This window comes from Bos indicus, chromosome 7 (assembly GCF_029378745.1).
Source record: "Bos indicus isolate NIAB-ARS_2022 breed Sahiwal x Tharparkar chromosome 7, NIAB-ARS_B.indTharparkar_mat_pri_1.0, whole genome shotgun sequence".
Classification (NCBI taxonomy): domain Eukaryota; kingdom Metazoa; phylum Chordata; class Mammalia; order Artiodactyla; family Bovidae; genus Bos; species Bos indicus.
In genome coordinates, this window is record NC_091766.1 from 71,612,198 (window position 1) to 71,636,135 (window position 23,938).

The following is a 23,938-nucleotide window of genomic DNA, read 5'->3' on the forward strand; positions in this document are numbered from 1 at the left end:
TTTTTCACTGGGGGCAAAGATCCACAGAAAAATAGCTTCTAGCCTGTAACCCTGGTTGGTCTGGTGGCTGGGATTCCTGGTTTTCATCCAGGCTACCTCTCACCTCACGCCACTGCTCACCGCTGCCTCACTGAGATCATGATTACATACTGGAAGATCCTGGAAATAAACTGCATGAAATACATCCAAATGGAGCTAGATACAAACAAAAATAAAACACAAACCTCGGGTTATCCTGCTCAGGGTCAAGGGAATGGAGGATTTCCATAGTAATGCCGCTGGGCAGTCATCCATGGGGAAGCCCCACAGGCAGCCTGAGCTGGAGGCAGCTCTACCGGAGAAACTGCTGGGGACTCCTAGCCTTCACACCAATGCTCAGGGAAACCACTCACACCCGACTGTGGCCTTGGCCACTGAAGTTTTCTGAAGGCACTGTGCCCTCCTTGCCAACGAGCCTTGGTTAGCGCAGCTCCCTCTGCCCCAAGCACCCTTTCCCAGCGTCCTGTCATTTCACCAAGCTCAGCCTGTCCTCCACCTCAAAGCCACGCCCCTTCGGAAGCCTTCCCTGACCACGGGCCCCACGTGCTGCTGACACCCACATCAGATGGTGCACCCCAAGGCCTGACCTCGGTCCCATTACGTTGGCCTCCAAGTCCAACCTTGCTGTGTGCAGGACAGCTGCTGGAGCAGGTGTTGGAAAAGGCAATGGGCGACCCAGTTGAGCTGGGAGCACACATCTGTTCCGACAGCAGGAACAGCCAACAAAGCGTCCACACACCTGTGCACAACTGCCAGCGCCCTGTGACCCAGTTCTCAGCCGACGCTCTCGCTCGCCCAGAGATAAGGAAGTAATCACTTCAGGCAGGCGGCCCTGCAGCAGAGACAACACATTCCTCACCAAGGCCTCAGAAAACGTCACTGAAAAACGAAACACCGACTCTGGGAAGCCTGCATCTTTCTTCTCAGGGAGCCAGGCAACAGCCAGCCCACCGGATGGGCAGAGATGATGACATGCACTTCCGGTCTTCGCCTTGGAGGAGGGAAGGAGATGATGATGACCAGTGCAACCCAGACTCATCTCCTTCCCAGCCTGCCAGGCACGGCCCTGCCTCCAGAGCACACACCTTCCCTTGTACCAGGGCAACTTGGGCAGGAAAAGGTGAGGACAGTGCTGCCCCTTCCCCAGGTGGAAGAGGCCTTTGTATGATGAAATCCTGGGAGGGGGTGCTGCCTGGGGATCAGGCCTTGCCACTTTCTGCAGCCTCGGGGCTCCACGCCCTCCCCAAACACTGGATCCAACCACACCTGAAACGTGACCCCTCCTCCAGCGGGGTGTGCTCATGCCCTCACCCACCTTATCACGTGTCCTCCAGAGCTTTGATCAGAGGCCACTCGGTGACATCAAGGCACTTCTCACACTCAAGATTTTTTAATTTCAAATATTACTGTCAGTGGCTAGCACCTGGCCATTAATAGGTCACTAACAAGTATGAGAGCTTCCCTGGTGGCTCAGTGGTAAAGAATCCACCTGTCCATGCAGGTGACGTATGTTCAATCCCTGGGTTGGGAAGATCCCCTGGAGAAGAAAATGGCAACCCACTCCAGTATTCTTGCCTGGAGAATCCCATGGACAGAGAAGCCTGGAAGGCTACAATCCATGGGGTTGCAAAAGAGTCAGACACGACTTAGCAACCAAACCATCAACAAGTGTGAGCCCCAGAAGAACAGGAACCACATCCCACACGTTCTTAGCTGTGCCCGAGGTCCCAGCACAGTCCCTAGCACACAGTAGATGTCCCATGCCTATTTGTGGAGAGAATGAATGGTTCTCTCTGGATAGTTGAACTGTGTTTGTTGCTTCAGTTATACCCAACTCTTTGTGACCCTAAGGGCTGTAGCCCGCCAGGCTCCTCTGTCCATGGGATTCTCCAGGCAAGAATACTTAAGTGGGTTGCCGTGCCCTCCTCCAGGAGATACACCCCCGCCCCTGCCCCCGCCCCCGCCCCCGCCCCACCCAGGGATCGAACCCACATCTCCTGTGTCTCCTGCACTGTAGGCACATTCTTTACTGTCTGAGCCACCAGCGAAGCCCTACTTGAATTGCAGGCCGTTTGAATTGTTCTCTGATGCTCTCTGATTATCTGTACTCCCTAATTTTTTTCTCCAATGATTCGCATATTCTTTTGGCAACTTAAGAAAAAAAATTTTTTTGGTCAACTTATTATGCTGTTTGCAGGCACTCAATAGCTAGAGCTCTTTTCTTCCCAGAACAGAAGGTGAAGGTGAAGGTCACAGCTCTGGCAGAAATATCAATCATGCTGGCAGTGGCACTGAGACCCTTCCATGGCTCTGCTGGCAGTCAGCAATCTATCCCAACAGGCTACTGCTGCTGCTAAGTCATTTCAGTCATGTCCGACTCTGTGCGACCCCATGGACTGCAGCCTACCAGGCTCCTCCGTCCATGGGATTTTCCAGGCGAGAGTACTGGAGTGGGTTGCCATTGCCTTCTCCTTCTATAGATGAGGCTGAGGTTATTCAATGAAGCTGGGAAGCAGCATATCATATTTGAGAACCAGAAGCCTCAACATCACCTAGGAACCTGTTAGAGCTGTGAATCCTTCAGCCCCACTCCAGACCTGCTGTATGAGACTCAAGGTGGGGCCTGGAAATCTGCATCCTAGCAAGCCCTCCAGGTGGTTCTTCGGCACACTCAAGTTTGAGAACCCCTGCTCTGGCACACTGTACTTCCTGCAGTTCTGTGGAAGTAGAAGAATCTCTCATCCAACCCATCCCTTTAGATTAGTTCAACGTCGTACTCTGTGAAGCCTTGTCAAACTCCTCAGTCAGCAGACTGGGTTCCTAAAGCACCTTATCTTGCTCCTATCAGAGCCTTTGCCACACTGACTTTAATTGTCTCTGATGCTGGGCTACCTAAGGCAAGGAAGGGCATCTTATTCATCTCTATATCTTCAGCACTGGAATATAATAGGCACTCAAAAACCGCTCCTAGAATGAACACATGAGTGAATAATTGATGCCACAGTGCAGAGTGGAGGAGGGGGTGGAGGGATGAAGGGGTGAAGAGGAGGAGGGTGCAGAATGACCTCCCAGGGCCTTTCCGGCAATTTGTTCACCCTGGAGTTGACTGAACCCCAATTAACTTTTTTTTTTTTTGGCCTCACCCTGCAGCATGTGGGATCTTAGTTCTCCTACCAAGGATCGAACCTGCGTCCCCTGCATTAGAAGTACAGAGTCTTAAGCAATGAACCACCAGGGAAGTCCCAAGGCCCAGTTTACTTTGACCACCCTTCCCTGGCACTGGCCTCTGAGGCACATATCCCAACAGGCAGATGTACTCAATCAGATTAGTTCCTCCCTGCCCTTGTTGCCAGAGAAGGCAATGGCACCCCACTCCAGTACTACTGCCTGGAAAATCCCATGGACAGAGGAGCCTGGTAGGCTGCAGTCCATGGGGTTGCTAGAGTCGGACACGACTGAGAGACTTCACTTTCACTTTTCACTTTCATGCATGGGAGAAGGAAATGGCAACCCACTCCAGTGTTCTTGCCTGGAGAATCCCAGGGATGGAGGAGCCTGGTGGGCTTCCGTCTATGGGGTTGCACAGAGTCGGACACGACTGAAGCGACTTAGCAGCAGCAGCAGCAGCCTTTGTTGCTTTCAAACTTTTCAGAGTTGTGCCTTTCCCACAGCTACCAGGACCCAAAGAATCACCCTGAAATGGAAGGGCCAGCGATTACTGAGGAATCTGATTCTCCAGCTCCCTCTGCTCCCCACACAGGGGAAGCTTCCTGGGGACTCACTGCACTGCAGGCCAGAGCAGGGCAGAGCTGGGTCTGAATCCTCAAGTTGACTCTGGACCTAAAAGCACTGAAATCCACAAGCTGTTCATTTCCTCTCTAGGAATATGCCCCACGTGGAGAAAGCATGGCTGTGCAGTATGCAAAGTTCTCTAAGACATACCCAGCACAGAGAAATGGTTGGAGCCCCATGCTTGGCTGGGCACTGGGCTTTGTGCTGGACACACGCTGGATGCCCCAGGTAGGTTCTGTTCAGAGCCCCAGAGACTCAGAGGAAAAGGTTCTGCAAGCACTCAAGTCCACACCTAGGAGCGACCTCACAGCCCATGCTCTTAGAACAACACATTTCATAGCCAGCAAAGATTTTATGAGTTTCCTGACACTGCATATGCCCAGCATCCTTCTTCTCAGGTCTGGGAGCCAGGCAGCCTTTTGTCCCCAGCCTGCCAGCACCAAGCACCACCACCCAGATGCTTGCTCCTGATTGACAAAGGGCATAGACAACAAATGCCAGGAGTCTTCAGGCAGGTCCCTGGAGGAGTGGGGGACAGAAGTCTGAGTCTTTCCAAGTCAGGCAAGAGCCACAATTTGCCTCCAACTTGTTTGATGTACTTTTTATTAGGAAAATTTTCAAATCCACAGGAGAGATGAAAGAACAGAACAATGAACCCAGTTGACCCCTCCCCAGAGTCACCAATTGCTGACACAAAGCCACAAAATTGCTGTGTGTGTGTGTATGTATGTAGTATATAAATATTGGTTTTGCTGGACTATTTTAATTAAGTTGCAGACATGACATGCCACCCCTCGTTACTTTAGCGTCCATCCCTGAGGTCATTTTCCTATATTATAATGCCATTAACAATTCTAAGAACATCAACATTAATGCAGTAACATTTTCTAACATTCAATCCATATCTGGCTTTCCCCAAGGGTCCTGAAAATGCCTTTGTTTTTTGGATCCAGATCCAACAAGGCTACACATGGTGTCTATTACATCTCTTTGGTCCCACTCTTTGTTTTTCATGACACCGACTCTGGATAAATCTGGGCCAGTTGTCTGGTACGGTGTCCCATATCCTGGACTTCCCTGATTGTTTCCTCATGATCAACAAGACTATAGAGGCGATGCTTTGTTCCTACTGGGTCTCCTTAGGAATTATACAAGGTCAGTTTGTCCCAGCAATAGTGATGCTACGTTTGATCACTTGGTTAAGGAGCTGAAACCAGATCTCTCTATTTTAAAGGTACCATTCTCCTGTGAAATTAATAAGTCATCTGTCAGGTGATACCTCAAGATGAAGTGAACACCCTGTTTCTCAACAACCTTTAACTCAATGGTTTGGCATCCATGGATGATTCTTTCCTAAAAAAACTGTTATACTGGGGTTGAAAAAAAAGAATTTCATCTGCATTTCATCTACCATTTCATCTACACTTTTCTTTTCACACTGTTCCAAATTTGAACAGTGGGAGCACTATCAAGATACTAAGGTTAAAAAAAAAAAAATCCTAAACTTCCCTGGTGGCTCAGAGGTAAAGAATCCACCTGCTAACGCAGGAGACACAGGTTCAATCCCTGGACGGGCAAGATCCCACATGCCGAAGAGCAACTAAGCCCACGTGCCACAACTACTGAGCCTGTGCTCTAGAGCCGGAGAGCCGCAACAACGAAGTCCACGCACCCTAGAGCCGCTGCTCCACAACAAGAGAAGGTACCACAATGAGAAGCCCGTGTACTGCAGCTGAAGGGTAGCCCCCTACTTGCCGAAACTACAGAAAAGCCCTCGAGACAAGGAAGACCCCGCACAACCAAAAATAAATAAATGAAATTATAAAAAGAAATCCTAAGCCTATCAAAGCACTCGCCCTGAATCTGGGAGGCCAGTCGCGTGCACATGAGCCCAGTGTTGGTGGTGACGGTGAAACGTGCAAACAACACCTTTGAGGATGCTCTGCGCATCAGCTGGCTGACTGCTCCCATACTCCCGGGGGCCGGTTCAAAGAGAGCCTGAGCCACTCTTGGAAGGTCACAGTTAGTAGACTGGTGACATGTGTCCACCAAGTGGCCTAAACCACAGTCTCCACCACAGTGGCCAGACACTGCCAAGCCAGCAAGCCTTGGAAGGGATATCCACACAATAGCTTTTCCTTTTTTAAAAAATGTAGTAAAATGCACATAACATAAAATGTACCACTTTAACCCTTTTAATTGTACTGATCAGCGGCATTAAGTACATTCACACTATTGTGTAACCAATCTCCGGAACTCTTTTCATTTTGCAAAAATGGAAACTCTGTACCCACTTAACAACTCTCTGTTCCCCTCTCCCAGGCCCTGATAACTGCCTTTCTACTTTCTGTCTCTCGGAACTGACTAAAGATTAGCTCTTTCTTATTCTACCTACTGTCCTGACAATCAAGCCTTCAGTTCAGTTCAGTTCAGTGGCTCAGTCGTGTCCGACTCTTTGCGACCCCATGAATCGCAGCATGCCAGGCCTCCCTGTCCATAACCATCTCCCAGAATTCACTCAAACTCACATCCATCGAGTCGGTGATGCCATCCAGCCATCTCATCCTCTGTCGTCCCCTTTTCCTCCTGCCCCCAACCCCTCCCAGCATCAGTCTTTTCCAATGAGTCAACTCTTCACATGAGGTGGCCAAAGTACTGGAGTTTCAGCTTTAGCATCATTCCTTCCAAAGAAATCCCAGGACTGATCTCCTTTAGAATGGACTGGTTGGATCTCCTTGCAGTCCAAGGGACTCTCAAGAGTCTTCTCCAACACCACAGTTCAAAAGCATCAATTCTTTGGCGCTCAGCTTTCTTCACAGTCCAACTCTCACATCCATACATGACCACTGGAAAAACCATAGCCTTGACTAGATGGACCTTTTTCGGCAAAGTAATGTCTCTGCTTTTGAATATGCTATCTAGGTTCGTCATAACTTTCCTTTCAAGGAGTAAGCGTCTTTTAATTTCATGGCTGCACTCACCATCTGCAGTGATTTTGGAGCCCAGAAAAACAAAGTCTGACACTGTTTCTACTGTTTCCCCTTCTATTTCCCATGAAGTGATGGGACCGGATGCCATGATCTTCGTTTTCTGAATGTTGAGCTTTAAGCCAACTTTTTCACTCTCCACTTTCACTTTCATCAAGAGGCTTTTGAGTTCCTCTTCACTTTCTGCCATAAGGGTGGTGTCATCTGCATATCTGAGGTTATTGAGATTTCTCCCGGCAATCTTGATTCCAGCTTGTGCTCCTTCCAGCCCAGCGTTTCTCATGATGTACTCTGCATAGAAGTTAAATAAGCAGGGTGACAATATACAGCCTTGACGAACTCCTTTTCCTATTTGGAACCAGTCTGTTGTTCCATGTCCAGTTCTAACTGTTGCTTCCTGACCTGCATACAGATTTCCCAAGAGGCAGGTCAAGTGCTCTGGTATTCCCATCTCTTTCAGAATTTTCCACAGTTTATTGTGATCCACATAGTCAAATGCTTTGGCATAGTCAATAAAGCAGAAATAGAGCATATAAAAATATAATACTGACTTTTCTGAGGTAGGACCAAGAGAAACAATATTTTTAATTGCTTAAAAAACCCCTCAAACTCTTAATTTCAGAAAATTTTAAATATTACAAAAAAACCCCACAAACCCCACAGAGAAAATGTTATAATGAAACCCCATGAATGCATTATGAACCTTTAATGATCATCCACATTTATACTGTCTTTAGAAAAAGTCTTGCAATTTCCCTGGTGGGTCAGTGATTAAGACTCTGTGCTTCTACTTCAGAGGGTTCAGGTTCAATCCCTGGTTGGAAAACTAAGATCCTGCATGCCACACAGCCAAAAGAGGGGAAAAAAAAAAAAGAAAAGAAAAATCCTTAAACAAAAAGGTAAACAAGCACAGAATAGGAGTTTTTCTTTAAAAAACTGGCCTTTTAATAAAAAGTTGCCTGTTTCTCATGCCCGAGCTCAGTGCTGCCCACTCTCTACTAGACAGATTCCAGTTAATTCCTACAAGAATCCTACATCCCTGGCAAGACACACGCTTGAGATTCATTTAGGATTGCCTGCTGCTCATTCAGCAGCTAAACCTAGGCTCAGACATGCAGCCAAGGCCTCCTGGCTAAAGAGACCAGGTTTTAATGCAACAGCTATGAAATCAATTCTTCTTTGCTAAAGAAGTGCAATGCCTTTTAAAACAGGCAAAGCTGCTCTTTCTCAAGAAAGGCCACTCTCCTATTTTAAAGTCTCCCCCCACACCCACCGCCCCCGTTTTTCATCTGAGATGGAGAAACAAAATGTTCTTGATCAGGGATTGAGACCCCACAGCTACTCCTCCTTCTTCCAGCAGCCCTCGACAGCTACTCCTCCTTCTTCCAGCAGCCCTCGGCCCTGCTCTTTGTGCAGCCGATGATAAAGGGAAGGGTGGTAAGCAGGTCGGAGGGTAAAGAGCCACTCTGGTGACTGCCTGGCCCTCCAGGTGAACCCAAGATCTTCTGACATGACAGAAGAAGGTGCTGGGTGGTAGAGGAGGTGAGGACCCAAGAGGAAAGAGAAGGCCCTGATGAAAAGGGCTTTTCCCCAATGGCTGGGAGAGGAAGTACTCGACCCTTTAGCTCCTAGGCTGGGCCAGGCAGAAAGGAGACCTTTCTGATGCAAATTCTTCCTTAGATTCTTCCTTTAAGGAGGGGAGAGAAGTGGCCTTCAGGAAGAGCAGGATTTTTTTGTTTGTTTGCTTTTTGTTTTTGAGCAAGATATTTAATGAGGGCTGAGCATCCTGCTACCAGGGGAAGCCCAGATTCTGGGGGAGGGGGGTCCTTAATGGAAACAGACAAGAATGCCTCCTCTTGAACCCTCACCCCCAACCCCACCAAGGATTTCAAGTTCAGGCCTAGGTGCTAGTTCTCCATCCTCACTGCTATTATGATTTGCACGATTCTGGGCAATCACATGGAAACCTACACCCCAAAGGATGGTTGGGAGGGCTCAAGGAGACAGAAGGTATTATGATTGGCAAAGGACCCAGGGTAAAGCAAGGGCTCCATAAATGGTAGCAGCTGCTGCTATTATTTACTGAACTTGGTATTTATTCTTTGCACCCTGGACCTGGGATCTTCTTCTAAAGTCGTGTTAGTTGAGTAGACACAAACTAGCATTGGCAGTCAACACAACATTTTCTTACGGGGTCTGAAAAAGGGGTGAAAGTAAGTCCAACCAAAGGCTCCCTCAGCCCCACTGATCCCACCCGCCGGGCTGTACCAGACCCCCAGAGAGAATGCCAGAGTGGCTCCAGCCTCCTTGCCCTAGACTGTGACCTTGAATTCCACCCTCCTGCTAGTGATTTCAAGGTTAACACAGCCTGGGAGGTCAAGGGCAGTGTGGGGTCCAAGGCCTTTCCCGGATGGGTCCTCCTCACAGGGGAGGGACTTTCCTAGTCTAGCTGGTTGGCAAGAGGCAGAGAATCCACACATTAGAATGTGAGCCCCAGAGGTCACGTGGTTCACTCTGGGCTCCCCTCGGTCTTGAAGGCTCCAGCACTGCATAGCAGGCATCAAACAATGCAGGCAGCCCTCAGGGAGGCACAGCCTCAGGAACTGCCAAGCAAACTCAGTTCATTCTGGGAACAACCCAAGAGGTTTGGGAGTGTTTTCCTCATGGAATTAGAAGCTCAGAAAGGTTAAGTGAGTTGCCCAATCACCCAGTTGTGAAGAGCAAGAGCAAAATGAAAAGTCTGGGTAGCTCCTTATTCCATGAGGATGGGAACACACCCGTCTTTGTAACATTATACATGCCCTTCACTTAGCACAGCAGCCAGCACAAATTTAATACTTAAGTAGTTCTTTTTAACATGAATACATAAATGGTTCCAAAGTCCAGAGTTTTCTATTCCACAAGCAAGAAATCTCAGATACAGTCACAAAGATCCTTGCAATCCCAGAAAGTCTCTGAGAGTATATTTATCTGGGCACAGGAATTCCCATGAACATGGGTGTCAGGCCAGCTGCAATCTCCCCATCTAACCACCCTGTTGTCCACAAATACTCATCTCTGTCAATCCTCCTCTTTATGCCATTTAGTAATTTAATCCCAGAGCCTTTCCACTAAAGATGTGTATGATCAAAGAGACTTAGTTTTTTCTTCCAAAGCAAACTTTCTGCAATAAAGAATAGCCTCCCCTAGAGGATGTGGGGAAAAAAGGAAACCTCCTACATTGTTGGTGGGAATGTAAGTTGGTGCAGCCACTGTGGAAAACAGTGTGGAGATTCCTCAGAAAATTAAAAACAGAATCATCATATGATCCAGCAACCCCATTCCTGGGCATATATCCAGGCAAAACCATAATTCAAAAAGATATATGCAGCCTTATAGTCACATCGCATTAGTCACAGCTAAGACATGGAAACAATCCAAACAAACAATCCAAACATCAACAGATGAACAAGATGTGGCACACGTATACTACGGAATACCACTCAAGCACAAAAAAGATGAAACAATGCCATCTGCGGCAACGTGGATGGACCTGGAGATTAGCTACTAAGTAAGTCAGAAAGGCTATGGTTTTTCCTGTGGTCATGTATGGATGTGAGAGTTGGATGTGAAGAAGGCTGAGCGCCGAAGAAGTGATGCTTTTGAACTGTGGTGTTGGAGAGGACTCTTGAGAGTCCCTTGGACTGCAAGGAGATCCAACCAGTCCATTCTGAAGGAGATCAGCCCTGGGATTTCTTTGGAAGGACTGATGCTAAAGCTGAAACTACAGTACTTTGGCCACCTCATGCGAAGAGTTGACTCATTGGAAAAGACTCTGATGCTGGGAGGGGTTGGGGGCAGGAGGAGAAGGGGACACCAGAGGATGAGATGGCTGGATGGCATCACTGACTCGATGGACGTGAGTCGAGGTGAACTCCGGAGTTGGTGATGGACAGGGAGGCCTGGCGTGCTGCGATTCATGGGGTCGCAAAGAGTCGGACACGACTGAGCGACTGAACTGAACTGAACTGAACTGAAGTCAGAAAGAGAAAAACAAATATCCTATAGTGTCACTTATGTGTGGAATCTAAAGTATGACACAAATGAACCTATCCATGAAACAAACAGCATCAGAGGCACAGAGAACAGACGTGATTGCCGAGGGGGAGGGAGACAGGGGAGGGGTACAGTGGGGGGTGGAGGTGAGCAGATGCAAGCTTTTATATGTAAAATGGACAAATAACATTCTATCGTATAGCATAGGGAACTATATTCAACATTCTATGATAAACCATAATGGAAAAGGATATATTTAAGAAAAGAATGTGTGTGTGTGTGTGTATATATATATATATATATATATATATGTAGGTATAAGTGAATCACTGCTGTAAAGTAGTAATTAACACAACATTGTAAATCAACTATACTTCAATGAAAAGAAATTTTAAAAAAAGGACAGATTCCTCTCCACCCAAACCAGCTTTTCATTTAAAAAAAAAAATGGTTTTTTTAGTTATTGAGGCCAGAAGGTTGCTTCTTATTCATCCCCGAGCAGGCACTGCTCATCTGCAGCAGACAAGTGTCTTTCCAAGGAAGCAGGGCAGACAGATTCTGAGCAATCTGATGGAGAAGCCAGAGCCAGCACAGCGCGCAGGGCCACCCAGCTTCTCTGGAGGCTCGGGCGATCACTGGCTGTGTGGCTAGGGGTGAGTCTCAGCCTCAGGGCATGAGAAATCGGACTGACAGAGGGAGACAGATGCTTGCGAGGATGGCACAAGGGCTCAGCATGCTCAGAAGGGTGCCCAGAGCTCAACAAACACTGGAACGTGCACTGCTTTATAAACATCTGCTCGCTTCAGAGCCAACCGTGCAGTCAGCACAGGTGCAGTGACAGCTTCACCTGAGGACGAGATTTCAGGTGGGAGAGAGAGAAAGCCAGGGACAGAGCAAGAAAACCCTCCCGCTGTAAGACAGTACTTTGGGGACTTCCCTGGTGGTCCAGTGGCTAAGACTCTGCACTCCCCATGTCGGGGGCCTAGGTTTGATCCCTATTCAGGTTAGACCCCACATGCCGCAACTAAAGATTCCGCATGCCACAACTAAGACCCGGCATGGCCAAATAAATAAATATATTTTTTTAAATTAGATCTTTAAAGAAAAAAAAAAAAAAAGTGCATCGGTGGCAGTTTTCAGTGAAGGGAAGAGGCTATAAAGACCATTGCAGGTGGGAAGTGGGGAGCATCCTACATCCCCAGTCTGTCCTTGAAGACCTACTCCAGATGCACCGCATCCGAGAACCCCAGCCCCTCCAGGGATCTGGAGGTTAGGAAATGTCCTGCAGAAACAAGCCTGTGATCCCAGCCAAACTGGGGCATCTGGGAGACCCAGCGGGAAGGCAAAGTGGGGTTCTTCCAAGGTTGAGCTCCCTGCCTTCCTCAGGACACAAAGAAAGGCCCTTAAGGAATGTCCATGATCCCTGTAATTCAAGATTCCTTTCACACACACACACCTACTACGCGCTGAGCCTGGGAGATGGTGGGGCCCGAGATGATCAGGTCCCTGGGCTCACCCTGACTTTCAGAGCCTCCTCTGAAAGTTCCCCTCCTCACAGCAGGCTGTTCTGTTACGGCTGCATCTTCAGGGTCCAGAACAGAGCAGAGCTCAATAAACAATGAATGAATGACTGAAAGCACATTTCTGACAGGCTGGCTCAATTCCGGAGTTCAACTCTGGACTGGAGGTGAGGCTGTGGGTAGTTGTTTTCTCCAGGAGGAAATTGTAAAAATGCCTCCGAGTCAGAGGTGGCATTCGGCCAGCTGGGTCACACACCGGCTTCCCTTCTGGCAGTGAGGGCTTCCCTGTCTCAGGATGGAGCAAACTGGCGTGATGACTTCACTCGCTGACCCCAGCTAAACCTGGGCTCCTCTGTGCTCCTCTTTGTAAAAGCAGGGGCGTGCAACGTGGGCCCCTGTCATGTACACGGCTGGTTTCTGGGGCCAGGGTCAAGCAGTGCTTTGTGCAGCGGAAGGGAGTTCTCCCCTGTAATGAAGGCCCCTGCTTTGCAGAATGCCCCTGCCAGCTGACCCGGGTAGCTCCGGACCAGGCCTGACGGGGCTGCCAGCCGCAGAAAAGCTGACAAGTTCTCTTCTGAGCTGAAGGCGTGGATGTCGGAGTTCTGGATCCTTTGTTATTCTGGATCCTTTGTTATTCCAACGTCTCTGCTTGGAGAAGGGAGGGGGGGAGGGGGAGGAAGAAGAGGAGGAGGTGGCAGGAGGAGGTGGCAGGAGGAGGAGCAAGGCAGCAACCTTGGCCGCCTCTCTCAAGGTCAGGGGGGAGCTGCTTCCAATCATGATGCCTGGTCCCTGGGGCTGAAGCTTCCACCCAGGTCAGCTGAAACGCGGCTCAGCAGACTCAGAAAGCAGAGGAGCCAGGCATCTCCCAGCAACCTCTCCGGCTGCTGGTTTGAGTCTTCTGCTATGGCCAAGGAAGAAAGTGACCTGCTTGGTGACAAAGGCTGATGTTGTGTTGTGGCTGAAAGCAAGGACTCAGGGCCACCTGGGTCCTCATCTGGGCCGCTCACCCAATGGGCAAGTTACCCAACCACTGGGTCTCGGTTTCCTCCTCTGTCAACTGGAGGAAATAACAGTGCCTACTTCACAATGAAGGTTCCTAAATCTTCATTGAAGATTAAATGAGCAAATCCACATAAAGAGTTCAAAACACCACCTGGCCTGTAAACAATAAATCTTAACCATCCCATGATCACTGAGGCCAGGATCTGCCCTCCACCCCCAAATTCTGATTGTAGGAAAAAACGCAGTGGGTTTGCAACTATCTTTTATTGTATGCTTTCTACTTTTTTCTAGTTTTCTACAAGGAACAAATATCATTCTGCCGCTGAGGAAAAACAGTTTCAACTTCTCAGAAACCAAGACGCCATTGCTGGGACTCTAGAAGCCAGAACCAGCAAAGTAAGTGCCAGAGAAGGTTCCTAAATGTGGATCTGCCCTCATTCAAGATGAGGATGTAGGAAGAGGTAAGGCATGCTCCCTGAAGACCATCTTGAAAATCTAGGCAAACACAAATAATACAATCTCATCTTGGGGGAATTTCCTGGCAGTCCACTGATTAGGATTCCACGCTCTCACTTCTGAGGGCCCAGGTTCAATCCCTGGCCTGGGAATTAAGATCTGCCAAAAAAGAAAATGATTAATCTCATTTGACCTCCCAGGGAAGGCTAGGCTGGCACATTTCCTTTGGGTCTGAAAGGAGTTTTAAAGCAAACCTCCTCTCTCGCCTCGTTTCCAAGATCACTGAGAAAAGAAGGAACAATGGTCCTACAGAAAAAAAGCCGTGGTCATGTGCAGCCTGTTCAGAGCACCAACTATGCCCAGTGCACGCCCAAGGATAAGGCCATTAAGAAGTTTGTCATTCAGACTTCCCTCGAGGTCCAGTGGTTAAGAATCCGCCTCCCAATGCATGGGGCATTGGCCCCTGCCACCCCCTGGTCCAGGAAGATCCCGCATGCCTCGGGGCAACTAAGCCCACGCCACAACTACTGAAGGCCACGCCCTGGAGCCCGTGGTCCGCAACAGGAGAAGCCACCGCAGTGAGAAGCTTGTGCACCACAGCTAGCTGGCAGCCCCGACTCGCTGCAACTAGAGAAAGCCCATGCGCAGCAACAAAGACTCAGTGCAGCCAAAAATAAATTAAAAAAAAAAAAAAATTTGTCATTCAGAACATCATAGAGGCCGCAGCCATCAGGGACGACAATTCTGAATCAAGTGTTTTTGACGTCTCTGTGCTTCCCAAGCTGTACATGAAACAACATTACTGGGTGAACTGTACCATTCACAGCAAAGTAGTCAACCAGGCATCATTCTCAGAAAGCGCACCCTGAACACCACCACCCTGATTTAGACTGCAGGTGCTGCTCCACGACCTCCACTGAAGCCCATGAAAGGAGATGAATCCTTAAAGACTGAAGAAATACTGTTCTCTGAAAAGACAATAAAATGGAAATCATACGTTTCTTTTTTAAAAATACTTCTATTTATTTTTTTCTTTGGCTGTGCTGGGTCTTTGGTGCCTTGAGAGCTCCTCTCCTTTTGCAGTGCGTAGGCTTCTCACTCTTCTTGCAGAGCACAGGCTCCAGGGCGCGCGAGAGCTGCAGTATTTGCAGAATGTGGGCTCAGTGGTTGCGGTGCATGGGCTTAGCTGCTCCGTGGCATCTTTCCAGACCAGAGTTCAAACCCGTATCTCCTGCATGGGCAGGTGGATTCTTTACCACTGAGGCACCAGGGAAGCCTGGAAATTATACTGAAGAGAGGAAAAAAAAAAGAGAAAAGAACCAAAAGCTGCCTTGCTGGTCCTACTGTAACCAATGCAGACAATTGGTGGGTGCCTCATGGAGGGCAGAATGCTGTGACCAGAGGTGTGGACACCCCACCACGCAGAGCCCAAGTCTCCTTGGCAAGGCAGGGAAGGGCTCTAACCTGGAGGACAGACTCTGGGTGTGGAGAACTGGTGGCCCAATGATGAAGGATTCTGAACTCTGCCCTCTAAGCCTTCAGCATTAGCAGGATACTTATAATGCAATCCTGGCTGTGACAGCAGAGAAAGAACTGTAAGACACCGAGCATTCATTGCTCGGTGGGTTCAAGGTTACTGTAAATAAGAAAATAAAGATGCCTAGATCCCAGCAGCCAAACTGCAAATAGCATGAGGAGCAGACAGCATGCCCAATGTCAATATCCTAGTCATGGTGTGAACCGAAATGTTCTCTTAACAGTAAGGACACTTGGCTCTTCTCAGCAGGGTGACTGGCTTGTTCTTGGCATGTGCCCAGGACTTGCTGGTCACGCTTGGCTTGAAGCCTGCTTAGGATGCAGGCTTGATCTGCTTTGTGCCCCGCTATGTGCTGCTGAGTCTTCCAGGTGAACTCCTACTGTTCACCCCGTCTCCCTGAGGTTGACCGCTATGTCTGGCATACAGCAAAGGCAGAATACAGGTTATTTTTGACTATTTTACCCATGTGGGGTCAAGGGCTCTTGAACCCTGCATGATAAATCAACTCATGCAGCTCAAGATTCCCCCTCCCCTCAAAAAATCTCTGAGACCAGAACAGCAGGCCTTTGCTGAACAGGTCTGGGTACTAGACTTGCTAGGGCAAATGGCGCAATTTCTCAGTTTCCAGCCCAGTCAGCTGTCTGACAGGCACTTCACACAGAATCCCTCCCCTCAAATAGTTCTAAGCCTGCCAGTCTGCAGAAACAGGAAATGGAAAATCACAACGTCCTCGCTACAGTAACACTGGAGCTGCTCGGCGTGGCGCTCACGTGACAGACCACTGTTTCTAGCCTGCCTTGTGCTGTGTGGCCACCGCTGAAATACTATGGATTAGAACACGCACCACGGACACTGCAGCAGCTTTCTGGAGGAAGTAACACACACTGGTCGTATCAAGCGCACGCATCAAAGGTGAGACCCATCCTGACTTCTGAAATGTGAAACCACGGCAGGAAGGAAACACAGGGCCGACCACTCTTGCACGAGAGGCAGGGAGCGCTGAATTATTTCCTGAACAGGGACAGCCAAGTTTCCTTGCAGATTTGAGTCTAATCCTATAAATAAGTCTCACACTTTTTTGAAGCACAGCCCTGAACAAGGCTACCTGGAAAAATTGCCCCCACTTGCATCTGCTGAGACAATCCCTGGGTTGGGAAGGTCCTCTGGAGGACGAAATGGCAACTCACTCCAGTGTCCTTGTCTGGAAAACCCCATGGACAGAGAAGCTTTGAGGGCTACAGTCCAAAAGGTTGCAAAAGTTGCTCCGACATGACTGAGCATGCAGGCACACAAGCAGCCTGTGATTGGTGCCCCAGTGGGGTCCCAAGAATCCCTGGCTTTAGGGCGAGCTGGGGCATCTTCCTTCATCCCTGTTCAGGAGGGACATCAGGAGGGATTAGGACTGCTTTCAAGTTTCCGAAATCTCAAAGTCTCAGAGGGAGCGACCCCATCCCCCCACTCCGCTGGCAAAGAAGCTGCTTCTCAGCTGCTAAGTAATCAAAGCAGGGGAACGGGAGGGGAAGGATACAGGGGTGAGAGAGAGAGGAAGACAGTTTACTGAGAGAAAGACAGGTCTCTTCTAGAATCTACGGAGGCCCAGAGGCAGTGCTTCTTTTGGTACCTTCACTAAGAGATGAGGCTATTGATGTCTGGCTTAAGAAGCCTTAAAAGTAGCTGTTGTGGGAACTCATTTCTTACCTGGGCATCCTGGACAGGACAAGGCAGAAAGGCGGGATGCAAATGCACTCCCCGCTGGGAAGCCCTAGTGGAGAGTGAGGAGGGGCCAGGATGGGGGAGGGACGTGGCTCTCCTTCTGATGGTGGAGAAGTGTGGCTCCAAAGGCTCCTGCACACTAAGTTCAACTGAAGAAACAAAGGATCTCCTCAGCGGTTGGTTTCAGTGCAGCCTACCAAAATCTTAAATGCACATACCTCTGACCAAAGCCATTTCATCTCTGGGCATTTATCCCACAGACATACTTCAGTGTGCAAAGATGCAGGGAAGACAGTTGTTGTCACATTGTGTAAAGCAGTGTAAAAAGAAAAAAAGGATGACAGTGTAAATATCCATTGACAGAGAAATCATTCTATGGATGTCGGTGTTTATAACATGGAGAACTCTGCACTCAGTATAAAGAGTAAGGTACCTCCACAAAGACTGATGGGAAAGACATTCCCTAAGGTACCACAAAGAAAGCATCTTTGGTGTTAACCCACTTGTGCAGATCTAACTGATCCTGATTCTTCACGGTGCACACTGATCTGGTGAACACAGAACCATGCTCCTAGAGGGAAGATACAGGGTTAGGTTCCTGTGAGTCTGATCACAATCAATCAACACATAAGCTTTTTTGGACTAACACTAAGCTTTTTAGTTAAGAATCAATCCCTGGTCCAAGAAGATTCCACATGCCATGGAGCAGCTATGTCCATGTGCCACAACTCCTGAGCCCATGTGCTTAGAACCCAAGCTCCAAAAGAGAAGCCATGGCAACAAGAAGCCCACCCACAGAAGCTAGAGAAAGCCTGAGTGCAGCAACAAAGACCCAGTGGAGCCAAAAAACCCGCTACGTAACCTTTTCTGTGTATTTTTGTTTAATATATCATTGATTTATGATCACTGAACTCACAACTAACAGCACTATACCTTTTGCCTGAACAAAGCTTACCCAACACACAAATGTTCTCCTAAGAAACAAAGAGCGCAGCCTTCCTAAACGCAAGAACAGAATACTGTAGTTCAACATGATGGTGGGGGCTCATTTCACACAGCAAAATCACCAACAAGCAGAAAAATCAGAAAACAAGGCACTAAACAGAGCCGAAAAGGCCACCTGATATTTGCTATTAGTGTGAGAGCCGAAATGAGAAAGCACAGAGCTGGCCCCCAAAGTGCCAGAAGCGTTGGTTTTGGAGTCACAAATAAATTCCAGTGAGCAGGTGAATTTGCAAGTATGGAATCTTGGCTCATGAAAGCTGACTGTATGTTTGTATACACACAGAATATTCCTAGAAAATACATTCATTCGGTTTTGGGCAGAGATATAAGAAACTGTTCTCATAAGTTGTCTCTGGAGAGTGGGATGGGTAACAGATTTTTTATTTTAGTTTTTGAATCTTATTACAAGTGAGTGTACCACTGCTAATTTTAAAACTCTACCAGAGGGCGATGTGCCTACTACAGGTAAGCACAGAATAGCAAGACTGACTCGGGCCCGGCTAAGGGAGCCTGCCCTGCATGAGGACCCAAGGACAGAGAGGGGTCCTTTCCTTGCAGAGACCATGGGATCACCCTCCTGCTTGATGCCTCCCTCTCTTGGGGAGAAGGATGAGAGCTGAGATGAAGGCTAGCACTGGACTCAGGCTCAGCTGCAAAAAAATGGAAGTCAGAATTTTATCCTAAGAAACACATGGATTCATCTCCCTGAGCTCCCACAGCTTTTCACAAATCAGAAGTCAGGGGCAGGATGCGGCTCACCAACAATTCAGCACTCAGAAACATTGTTTTCTCAGGGAGTGGGCAGGGGTCCGAAAGTCACAATGAAAGAAAACAGACGCTTGCAAAGAGAAAGTATAATGGAACTGGGATTAGCTGGCAAGAAATAATGAAAAAAAAAAGAATGATAAAAGGAGGAAGGGAGGAAATCTGGCAATTTTGTTTACTGGGCAGTTTATTCAGCTGTTAACCTACGATTCATTCCCTCCCCCACTCTGAGAAATGAAATTTATTTTCTCAATTACAAAAATACATAAGTACATCTAGATCTGGACTGATACACCCCAAACTTTGGGAATGGGACTATGGATTTGGGGAGAAACTAATTTTTTTATGCTAGGTGCTTCTGTTCCTTTTGGATTCTTTTTAACAATAAAAACATACAGTAAAAAAAAAAATATATATATATATATACATATATATAGTAAGTCTCCTACATATGAACCTTCAAGTTGCAAAGATTCAAAGATGCAAATGTGTGTTCCATCAATGCCAGGCATGAGTGAAATTGCAGCTTGCTCTCTGTCTCCTATTGCTGACGATCCTTCAGCTCTACCATCTCCCCCTCCTCTCCCCCCTCCCGTCAGTAACTCTTCTTGCCCGTTCAATCGATACCAGCCCCTGTATGCCAGCTGTTGTACTGTACTACTGTACTTTTCAAGGTACTGTACTGCAAGATTAAAAATGTTTTATTTTTTGCTTTTGTTTTTGTGTGTTATCTATATGAAAAGTATTACAAACATTACAGTACAGTACTACATAGCAGATTGTGTTAGTCAGGTACCTAGGCTAACTTTGTTGGACTTATGAATGCACTCTCAAAACGGAATTTGTTCATATGTCGGGGACTTACTGCATCTCATACTTTTTATATCATCATCGTAAGATCTTATACTACATTTAAGGCCTTGCCATCCTAGCAAAATGCCACTGGTCATGCCTCTTGCCTTTCTGATTTTCTTTCCTTCCCTCTCTCCTTTCTCTCTTTCCCCGGTCCATATCCTGGGGATAAGGACTCAGCACACATTCATCTCTGAACGGCAATAACGAGGCAAAGGCGAAACTCCAAGTTTCCTTCAAAAAGTTCAACACAGAATAACCACATCTGGGCAGCAACTCCACTCCGACATTGATAATCAAAAGAATTGAAAATAAATGTTCAAACAAAATTGGTGCTCAAATGTTCACAGCAGCACTAATCCTAGCAGGCAAAACGTGAAAACCACCCCCATGTCCATCAACATGTGAATGGATACACAAACTGTGGTCCATCCATGCAAGGCTGTATGTATCCATACAGCCATAACAAGGGATGAGGTACTGAAGTACTGACACATGCTACAACATGGATGAATCTTAAAAACTTAAAAGAAAGCAGACATAAAAAGGTCACATATTGTATGATTCCTTTCCATATGCGATATCCAGAACAGACACAAAACAGACAGGTGGTTGCCAGGGGCTAGGGATGGGCAGGAATGGGAACTGGCTGGTTAATGGGGTACGTGGGCCGCTTTCGGAGTGATGGGCAAGTTCTGGAACTAGAGAGAGCTGATGGCTGTGCAACAGTGGTACGTGAACTAAATGCCACAGAACCGCACACTTTACAGTGGTCAGAATGGTAGATTCTATGTTGTGATGTGAATTCTACCTCAATTTAAAAAAACAAAGCAAAATTCCAAAGTGTGTGACTTGGGGCCTCTCTGAACCTATGGAATGGGCGGATGACAGCACGACTACCCGGGCTGGGTGCGAGGCTTCCAAGTGATGTGTGTATGAAGTGGCTGGCACAGGGCTGGGTGTGTAGAAAGGGACCAGTAAACAATGCAGCCAGCCCATCAGGACGATGATTATGGGGCACCGTCAAAGCCAACTCACCTGCAAGTGGTGGGGTTTCTGTGTTGTCAAACTGCCCTTTTAATTAAACAACAACAACAACCAAAAGACAGCTAGCGAGGGGTGCTGTATAAGACAAAAGACTCCAGAAGACAGTGGCTCTATTCAATTTATGGCACACTTAGATCTAGATTATACTTACAGAAGGAGTCTCTCCAGGGTATCCTGGTGGCTCAGTGGTAAAGAATCTGCCTGCCAATGCAGGAGATGAGTTTGATCCCTGCGTCGGGAAGATCCCTTGAAGGAGGAAATGGCACCCCACTCCAGTACTCTTGCCTGGGAAATCCCATGGACAAAGGAGACTGGTGGGCTACACAGTCTACGGGGTCACAAGAGAGTCAGACACGACTTAGCAACTGAACAACAACAGGAGTCTCTCCTCTGTTAAGGAAGGAAATGAAGTTAACTTGGTCATACAGGGACTTCTCTGGTGGTCCAGTGGTTAAGAATCTACTTAGCAATGCAGGGGATGAAAAATAAATAAATAAAACTTGATCACAGAGAGGCAAAGGGCGGCCCTGCCACTGGTCCGCCATGGACCAGCCCACAAACTCTTGCTTTTCTTCCTCCTTCCACAGTCTGGAGACATGGGTTCTCGACCGGCTCCTGTTTTATGGGAGCAGAGAAAGTGCATGTGGGTGAGAGGGTTCCATCTATGCAAGACCCTCACCTGGAAGCAGCTGCAAAAACCGAAGAACTGTCACCCTTCTTATCTGGGAATTAATTATTTGCTAGGAAATGAGCAGAACTCAGAACCTCCTGAGCAAGGTGACCTCCCTTGTGGCCGACAGTTGGCCTGGGGAGAGGCGAAGGAGGAATGAATAGGATTTCAGGCTGTCATGGAAACTTTTCTTGCCTGGGGCCCGTGAGCATATGGCAGGTGTCCTGAAAAATCCATTCCTGCCACTCGAGGCTGGCTGCCGCCCTCAGACATGCGGGTGTGTCAGGGGTCTGCCTCTCTGTCTGAAAGGCTCCCCCCTCTGCCGTGGCAGCCGCTGCACAAAGAAGTCCCCAGTGAACACCTCCCACCCCAGCTCCCCAGACAGACGCTGGAGCCTCGGTGGCCCCGTGGAAATCCAAGTCCTCCGCCCCAGGGCCCTCGATGCAGACCACAGATCACAGACAGCAGCAAGCCAGAGGCCACGGCGCAGACTCCCCGAGGGCCCCCCGAAATGCGACGTCCGTGCTGCCTTCCACTGACAGGGACGTCTCGCCAGCCCCCAGCTCCTCCCAAGACCAAAGAGAGCTGCGTGCTGATTTGGGACTTTGAAGTAGCAAGCAGGCCAGTCTCCCAGCAAGCCAAGATCCCCTATATCACAGGGGAAAGCCAGCTGGTCCAAGGTAGAGAAAATCACAAATTGAAAGGCTGTAAACCCAAAGCTGGCACAGGGATTATAGATAACAGCAGGTGGCAGGTGTCAGGGTGGAAAACAAGGCAGAATGCTAAAAACTCTAATGCCATGTGTTTGGAACTGCATGATGGTGATGAAGGGTTCACAGCAGTGTGCCAGGGACAGACAAAGCCACTGGAGAAAATGGGCATGGTCTTCTTGAAGCATCAGCGGGAAATCAAAGAATGGGGAAGGGCCCCCTGTAATAAAATAGGACAGTAACGTAATGCAGCGACGAAGGCAAAATCTGATTAGATATCAAGGTAATGTGACTGCAGCTGGTCTAATGTGACCGCAGCTGGTCACTGTAGGGTATGTGCTCCTCTGCATTAAGGGCAACTTGGAGAAATGTGGATGTTCCCACTCTAAGGGAACCCTTGGCTCCATTCATTTCCTTTAGTCCACATATACTATATTCCGAGGCCTTCCTATGTGCTCCTTTCCCCTCTGAAACTCACTGCTTAGTGGGGGTGTGCTGCTCAGTCACTCAGTCCTGTCCAACTCTTGGACTGTAGCCTGCAGGTTGGACTATGACCCCATGGACTGTAGCCTGCAGGTTCCTCTGTCCATGGGATTCTCCAGGCAAGAATACTGAAGTAGGTAGCCGTTCCCTTCTCCAGGGGCTCTTCAGGAATTGAACCAGCATCTCCAGACTCTCCTGCGTCTCCTGCACTGCAGGCAGATTCTTCACAGCTGAGCCATCAGGGAAGCCTGCTTAGTTGGGGAGGTGGGTTTTAATTAAAAATCCACGATGCCGTGGAACTGTACATCAGAGACACCTTACATACGCACCACTCAGTCTGCAGGCAGTGGTGGAGGCTTTCTTGGGGATGCAAGTGCAGGGCCTGAGTGCCGTCTAACCAAGACCAGATGGGCGGGGGAAGAGAATGGAGGGTCTGGGCAGAGGGAACAGCAGATTCAAAGCTCTGTGACAGGGGAGCAGGGGGACTGGCTGGAACCCAGGGAGGTAGGAGGAGAAAGGCATGAGGTCAGAGAGGCAGGACCCTGACGGCTGATCCTTTTAAGACTGTCAGCAAACCAGAGGGCGATTTTAAAGTGGCAGCATGGCATGGCAGACTCTGTTTGGACCAGACCAGGAGCATGTTCATTTCCTACCCAGGCAGACAGACAGATGGTCAAAGCCATGCTGTGTTTTAGTGAGGCCTCATTGAAAGAGGCCTGTGCCCAGGCCTGACTCCTGCTTGGGCCCCACACAAGCAGTCACACTTCTAAACATGTCTAAGGACAGTGGTTGCTAGAGTTCCCCACCCACCCACTTAGCACATTCAGAGGCCCTATGTCAGAAAGGAGGTAACATGGGGTTAAGACACAGATTCTGGCATCCTGCATTTCTGGGCTCAAATCCTATCTGCTATAGACCCAAGCAAAATTTCTTAACCTCTCTGTGCCTTGGTGAAATGCAGGTACTCAAAGATCTGTCTTCTAGAGTCATTATGTGGATTCTTTTAAGACCAAGTTGCTAAAATCCTTATGCCTTATAGCCTGGTATATTTTAGATGCTAAAGAACATGTTGATTATTATTACTACAGCTTGCATTCAGCTAGGGCTTCCCTAGTAGCCCAGATGGTAAAGCATCTCCCTGCAGTGTGGGAGACCCAGGTTTGATCCCTAAGTCGGGAAGACCTACTGGAGAAGGAAATGGCAACCCACTCCAGTATTTTTGCCTGGGAAATCCCATGGATGGAGGAGCCCGGCAGGCTCCATTCCATGGGGTTGCAAAGAGTCGGACACAACTGAGCAACTTCACTTCTTCGCATTCAGCTAAG

The 23,938-nt window shown here is 48.3% G+C and overlaps 1 protein-coding gene across 3 annotated transcripts in view; it reads right to left on the bottom strand.

Moving 5' to 3' along the window:
- CCNJL (cyclin J like) overlaps positions 1 to 23,938 on the bottom strand; it is a 63,734-nt gene that overhangs the window by 8,851 nt on the left and 30,945 nt on the right. The gene's annotated exons all lie outside the window — the stretch shown is intronic.